Raw genomic sequence first — 7,926 nt, forward strand, 5'->3', positions numbered from 1 at the left:
CACACACGCGCACACACACACACGCACACACACACACGCATACGCACACACATACACACACGCGCACACACACACACGCACACACATACGCACACACACGCACACACACGCACACGCACACACATACACACACGCGCACACACACACACACGCGCACACACACACACGCGCACGCACACACATACACACATGCACACACACACATGACGAGCATGACCAAAGTTATGAAGGACTGGCGACCGACACGCCTGGTTCACTTGCTATCCCATGTCGTTGAACGTCGCGCCGATCTCACACCCCTCTCTGGCCCCTTCTGTCGAGCACTATCGCTGTAGTGGTCCTCCTCTCCCCAGCGTGCCTCGGCGTCTTCCCGCCCGACTTCCCGCACCCCCGTGGTCCTCCGTGTCCGCGCTACTCTTCACCACCCACCTTATTCTCTGCACCTTCGCCCCTCTCCTGCTCCCACGGACCGCAGTCAGACAACACCCGCCGATCCGTGCTGTCCAAACAGCTGTGAAGAGTGTTATACCTTAGCACCAGCCGAAGGATCTAGGTAGCTATGGTTACTGGTGAGAGGAAGACAAACAGGTGTTTTTTCTTTCGTCATCCAAAGCTCTGACATTATCTGTACAAAAATGCCAAAGGAAACAACCACCACTGACCATGTTTTTATCTTTTACTTACTTGATGATGGAAAGTACTTTTGTACATATTGCTTTAATAAATTGACAGAACGAGGAAACATTGAGAAACACAGTTTATTTTATAAATATATCGTGCTCTCCAAAAGTATGGTAACCGTCGAGGAAAATGTTGTATTTTTGCTGTATGTAAGCCATTTGAATGTGCAGGTACTCAACACAAAAACAGAAGTTTCTGTAAAAGTGTAAAACATATGCATGTAACTACCACAAAATACAAGCTGATTGTTGTACTTTTGTCTTATATTCATCTCATATTTGATCTCAAATCAAAATGGCTTCAGCATATAGCAAAAATAACTGAATTGACTCGACCATTGCCCTGCTTTTGGAGATCACTGTATTAACATAATTGTATTGGAATGTGTTACAGCACAGAAACTTCCCCTTTTCTTAGAATGTTACTTATGTGTACTGTGTATTTAACTTATGAAAGAGAGAAAACCACAAGAGAAAACATTTTTTTAAAAAGTGTTTGTATTTTTCTAGGCTGTGGAACAGACCGTAATATATTTTAAATAAGCATATATTTTTTGCCATATGGTTTACTTTAGACTACCTAAAACAGGAGTGTTTACTGAAATGAATTTATGAATTTGGTTTCATTTTAAGGTATGGTGATAAGTAATATAAGATGAGTTTACGAACTTTGAGAATGAAGATTGCCAACAGAACTAGCAGTATGGAGAAAGAAAGAGAGAAAAGCAAGTTAACATATTTTGACTAAATCAGAGCAACATTTTTTTTGGCTTTTTAGCTACCTGCAAAATATTTATTTTCCTCTTTTTTCTTTCATTCAGGTTAATTAATTTATATGTTGCACATACTTATTTACTGACCAAAGTATTTGCAGAATTAATATATGGCAGAATATTGATAAAAGTATGCACAAATCGAATGATAAAAACATATGGTAACCAGGTAACCTGTTGTCAGGAATAAAATATATTACCAAAGTAGGTCAAATAAAGGCATGAGAAAAACAATTCCAATTTCATTTGCCTTTTATTTTTATCTACGGCATTGAAGTGGTAAACTGGAAATCATTTTGTCATGATCACCATAAAAATAAGTGATAATAGATTTATTTGTATCGAGTTCTATTTGGAAACAAGGTATTTTGATTCATGGTAAGCAGTGATGGTTCATAATTATTACAGTATTATTTAGTACAGAAGACCGCTGCATGAGACTGTTACCATTTTTATTGTTTACTTTATAACTTTGGGTTCGTAAACATTGGCATGTGTTCGGGATTTTAATTATGCATCCATTAGTTTTGCATGCGTATTTTTGAACGAAGGCCTAATTCAACATTTGGTATTATGTTAGAATATGTTTATCAGTATAACTGACAAAGAGTTGACAAAACATATTTAGTTTTCATTAAATGCCAAATAAGTGGAGTAAGGTAGGTATTGCAATGCCTTGCTGGGGGCGATGTGGCTCAGACAGTAGGAGCAGTTGCCTGGCAGTTGGAGGGTTGCCGGTTTGATCCCCTGCCTGGGCTGTGTCGAAGTGTCCCTGGGCAAGACACCTAACCCCCAGATGCTCCTGATGAGCTGGTCGGGGCCTTGCCTGGCAGCCAATTGCTGTCGGTGTGTGAGAGTGTGTATGAATGGGTGAATGGAGAAGCATCAATGGTACAGTGCTTTGGATGAAGGTGCTATATAAATGCCTCCCATTTACCAATGCATGTTTAAGGACCTTTAAAGAGGTCACACTTATTTTAAACTGGCATTTTTAGGGGCAGAGAATTCTGTTTGTCTTTTTACAGCTTACGGTAAAGGATGGGCTATTTCTGACAGCACTGCTCCAGCCAAGCCAGGTTGCAGTCTAGGCTCTTATTTCTGTGTCAGAAGGAAAAGGACCAGGGCTGCATATTTCTCAGACAAGCCCAATTAATATTTAACTGTGTACGACAATGCACACCAAATGAATAACTAGTCTCAAGATGGTTCGCAAGAAAACCTTTAAGATGTATTGTGCAGCTGTATCTCCTGGTCTACATCTATATCAGTTATTAAAATGTTGGTGTGAAATCTAGAAAGATATTTTAAATGTTGAGCCAGTCATATTAGCAGAATGTATATTAAAATATTTTAAACAAAATATTTTAAACATTATTTGAATAAATCAACAGAATGATATATAGATGGTCAAATAAAACCAGGGGCTGATTTTTTTTTAAATGTATACTATTATACACTGCTAAATTGATTCCAACTAATGTGAAGAGCACCAGTCTCACTTTATAATTTTCTCTTGAGCTATTACATCTGTTATTTGTTGAGTGTGAACAGTGAAAAACATTTGTATTGGGATTGTGATTTTTTTTTTTGCTCTCCCTACCCTCAGAAATAACTCCACAGAATAACTCATTTTCAGTGAAGTGTCATACCTAATGCTCTGAGATCTAGATCTGGGGAAGCCTGTTGCCTAGCGGTTAAAGTACGTGACTGGGACCGGAAGGTCGGTGGTTCAAGCCCCAGAGTAGCCACGATAAGATTCCCCCGTCCCCTGCTTGGTCTAATCAACTGTAACTCCCATTGCACAAAAGGATACGAGCGTCTGCCAAATGCCAATAATGTAAAAAAGCATCAGCTAAATAACAAATTGTTATTATCTATATCCTGTCCAAGCCAGTGTTGACAGTGACTTGCCATAGTGTCACCCAGGGAGGACGGATTAGGTTGACAGAGTACTCCCCGTCTCACTTGGAAAGAGTGACTGCTCTGGTTGATCGAACACCAGCTGCACGAGTATTGTCCCTCAGCCCCATGACTGCATCGCCCAGCTGGACAACTGCAGAGTGATAAGCGCCGGCAGCTGGCTAAATGCGTTTGGGAGGACACACACACATGCTGCTCGGAACTGAATGAATTGACAGAAAATATTGCAGTACTGGGATGAGCGTGCATATTTCTTCAAATACTTAACATTACATTACATTACATTATTGGCATTTGGCAGACGCTCTTATCCAGAGCGACGTACAGTTGATTTGACTAAGCAGGAGACAATCCTCTCCTGGAGCAATGCAGGGTTAAGGGCCTTGCTCAAGGGCCCAACAGCTGTGCGGATCTTATTGTGCCTACACCAGGATTAGGACCACCGACCCTGCGTGTCCCAGTCATTCACCTTAACCACTACGCTACAGGCAGCCCCTTAAATACATAAAATTTAATAAATAAAAAATGTGTAGGTATAGGCATTTGGGACTCAGTGCTAAAAAATGGTTAGATATGTGAATGGATTAGATTGCAAAATGGACTCACAAAATATACTTAATCTGCCTAAGTAAAAGTAAAAATACAAAAAGTAGAAAATCCCCTCATGCCACATACTGTACAATCGCGTTTCTGCCATCACATTTTCAAATCAATGAAGCATACAATTGTTCAGGTTTTATTTTCTTTGAATTTGAATTAAATTAACTAAAACTGAATTTATCCGACATGGGACAATTTAAGATCAAAACCATGAAAGAACAAAACAACATTCTGTAACTGCAGACAAATACATTAGTACAGACAGCACCACACATGTCATATAATGGTTCAGTCTTTGATGATAAAATGATAATACACGGTATGTTGTTTATTTAAAAGTCATTTAAACGTGTCATGACGTCTCATTGAACCATTTTCATATATTATCATTCATACCAAATTCAATCATATCTTTGTGGTGCTCGGGGATAATATATGAATATGAATGAATGTATTTATATGGGAAATCACATACCAATCAATGCACTTCGCAGACATAAGCTGTTATTATTCCTAGTCAAGGCCATATACATTTCTGTGCTTCAAACACTGGAAAGAGATTTCTCTTCACTTCCGCATTAGCATGTATCCTAGTGAATCCACTTTCGATCAAGACTCATTTTAATTTTTTTGTTTCATTATACCACCATGCACATTTACTGTACGAAACAGCCTTTACTGGGAGACCAGGACAGAAGCGATGTTTTCTGGATTTACATAATAATAATGGTTACTATATTCGCCTAACAAAACATGTTTTCAACATTGTGGAAAAATTGGTTGGGGCTAGTCTTTCGCCAATTAGTGGAGGAACACTAGTGTGACAGAAAATCTTTCACTGGAGTTCATGATTTAATTCAGAAATCCTTCCCTCTGCACCTCACGAAAGCAGTGCTGTGGATGTATATTCAATGCGTTCCTTTCAGCAAAAAGGCCATATTCCCCAGTTTGACCCGTCCATGGTGCTGAAGCAAATCTCCTGAAATTACTACCGATTAATTTTACTCCTTTACACAAACTAATCATGTCTAATTATTACACTGCGAACAAACAAGATGAGAGAGACGCAAAACGAAAAAGGCTATATCCAATGAGGCTGTATAAAAATAAAAATAAAATAATTAAGTGCATTATATTTTCCGGAGGTAGACTACCACAATTTATACTCTGACTTGAATCCCATTAACTTGCCAAACATGACAAACTCGGAGTCTCGAAAGGAGAAATAATGGGAACCCATTTTCTCCACTCGGCGGGCGGGTGGATCCAGAATGGATTGATCTTATTAGGAAAATATTGAGAAATAACAGTCCCCAATGCTTGCTACAATGCGGCATACGGCTGGACCGTAGCGTAGTGCTCTCAATTTTGTCCAGACGCTTTTCTTTTCTTGCAAGAAACTGAAAAGAGCAGAGCAGAGCAGAGCCAAATGACAAATGAGTTCCGCGTCATCTTTGTTCTCGTTAATTATCGCATTTAATTCAAACATTATCCCTGAAACCGGGGTTGTTTGGCACACTTTTCACTCCTTGCTGTATTTCTCTGGCATAAATTGTGTTAGAACATTGCAACCGTAGCAAATGAAAGGTTAAGGTCACAGCTATAATTACGCGCGTTACAGTAGCCTAATGCCCACAAATGTTTTCTAAAATTAGGCGACCAATGTTAGGACATGTTGGTTGAATACAGGGTTGGTTGGCAGACGCTATGGCGTTGGCAGGCACAATATTAAAATGTCATAGTTGCAAAGAATAACACCAATATTAACTATTTTAAACATTTAATTCAAATAAAAACGAGAAAACATAAATATTCAATCGGATAAATAAATATAATTAATATATAGGCTACTATATAGCCTAGAAATAAATAAAACATACAATAAATATAATGTCAAAATGTAAAAAATGGCATGTAGGGGAGACCGGGTCACAAACCAACATGGGACATGTTTAAACATACGGATTTTGCATAGTTGCATTTGCGCAAGAATGATTGGTCTGTTTTCACTTATGTATTAGAGCAACCCGCTTCTCGCGTGTGAGCGGCAGGGAGATCTGTGTTTTAGCACCCTGAAAGTAATGTTTTTCGATTAACTGATGTGTGAACGCAACACGCTCCAAATATAGGTCATTTAAATCACTGTCGTGTGGGTTATAAAGCCGTATAGTTATGGCACAGACTGTGAGCCAAGCAGGACTTACACAGCCGCGGCATGTTGGAACGGATTTTTTTCTTTTTTTAAATAACAATTTAAAGACCACTTCTGGTGCTATTTTAGGCAATCGTTTTGGACAAAATAGGGACTTTTATAAAACTGAAACACTAGACTGAAGTCTATATAGTTTTCCATATCTTACTATCTTATTCAATAGATGATCATTGTCTTAACAATCTAAGCAATTTATCAGGCTTTTAAAGACACCAATAACTTGTCATTTCTTTCTGGGAGGTGGGCAAATACAAGAAAAAATGACTAGCCTACCTGATGATCACCTGGCTCCTTTGACTAATGACTGTCAGAATCGCTACACCACTGAAAGTTACCGCACACATAAGTACGTTAGCGTTTCTTTCTGTGTGCTTGTTCTGAATGCACCTAACCTTACTTGTCAGATTCTCTCAGTAAAAAAACAGTGCGTATTGTGTCTACACCGGGGATCGAACGAACGACCTTGCAGGTCCCAGTGATGTACCTTACCACTACGCTACAGGTCGCCCCTATATACGAAATATATACGAAATTAATCACTTGACACGTGTCGGCCAATCGGAATGCCGTATTTGCTCTAGGTGGTCGGTTATTTTCCCAGTGGTATAAATTGAATGAACTCACTTAAAAACAATCATCTTCACGATCAACAATAGCACCTTTAACCCTCAAGCGACCAACTGGGGATACTTTTTTTTAAATTAATATCATAATGGTAATACACTCACTTTATTAAGAACACCTGTACACCAACTTATTATCTAATCAGCCAATCGTATGGCTGCAATGCAATGCATAAACTCATGATACTCAAATCAGACAGGGAGACTTGAGTATCTCAGAAACTGCTGATGTCCTGGAATTTTCACGCGCAACAGTCTCTAGAAAAAAAACAAAAAAACATCCAGTGAGCAGCAGTTCTGCATTTATAAATGCGTTGTTAATGAGAGAGGTCAGAGGAGATGGGCGAGACTGGTCGAAGCTGCCAGGAAGGTGACAGTAATACAAATAACCACGCATTACAACAGTGGTATGCAGAAGAGCATCACTGAACACACAACGTGTCAATACATAACATGCTGCATATTTCATACATTGAGAGCAACAGAAATGTGATAAAAAATGAAAAGATATGATTAATTATGAATTAGTTCATTTGCCGAGATTTATATATTGTTGTCGTATGCTTAATCATGGAGAATCTCACACAATGCAATTTGAAATTCTGTCCAAACTGAACTCTCCTGCCAGCAGTCAGATTGAGGTGGTTTCAATTCACATAATTCCTTGCAGATCAATTACCTCAACTCTCAACTTCTATACAGAAACAAGGTCCCATTAACTGGTCAGACTATGTATTAATAGAGCTGTAATTCCTACTTGGATCACTGAATTTATTCCTTAAATTAAAGCTTCACTTGTCTGCACTTTAACCTCATCAATGGCTCTCAGCAGAGCCATGATAAGAAATGCATTTCTGTTGGGTTAGTAAAGTGTAGTAAAGGGTAGTAAACTCGCTCCCTAGCCCGCACCATACAAACCATACTTCCACTCTTTCTGCGTCGATTCCCCTCTCAGTGTCCCACCTGTTCAGCCATTCTCTGCTTTCCCCCCGGGCAACAATAACAGAATCAGAGGATGAATGGACAAAGAATGACTCAGAAAAGTGCTGCAGAGCTACCACAATGCTACCTTTAAAAGCCGTTCTGCCATCACCAGAGACAGACGAAGCAATCAGGCA

Source organism: Conger conger, chromosome 7 (assembly GCF_963514075.1).
Source record: "Conger conger chromosome 7, fConCon1.1, whole genome shotgun sequence".
Lineage (NCBI taxonomy): Eukaryota > Metazoa > Chordata > Actinopteri > Anguilliformes > Congridae > Conger > Conger conger.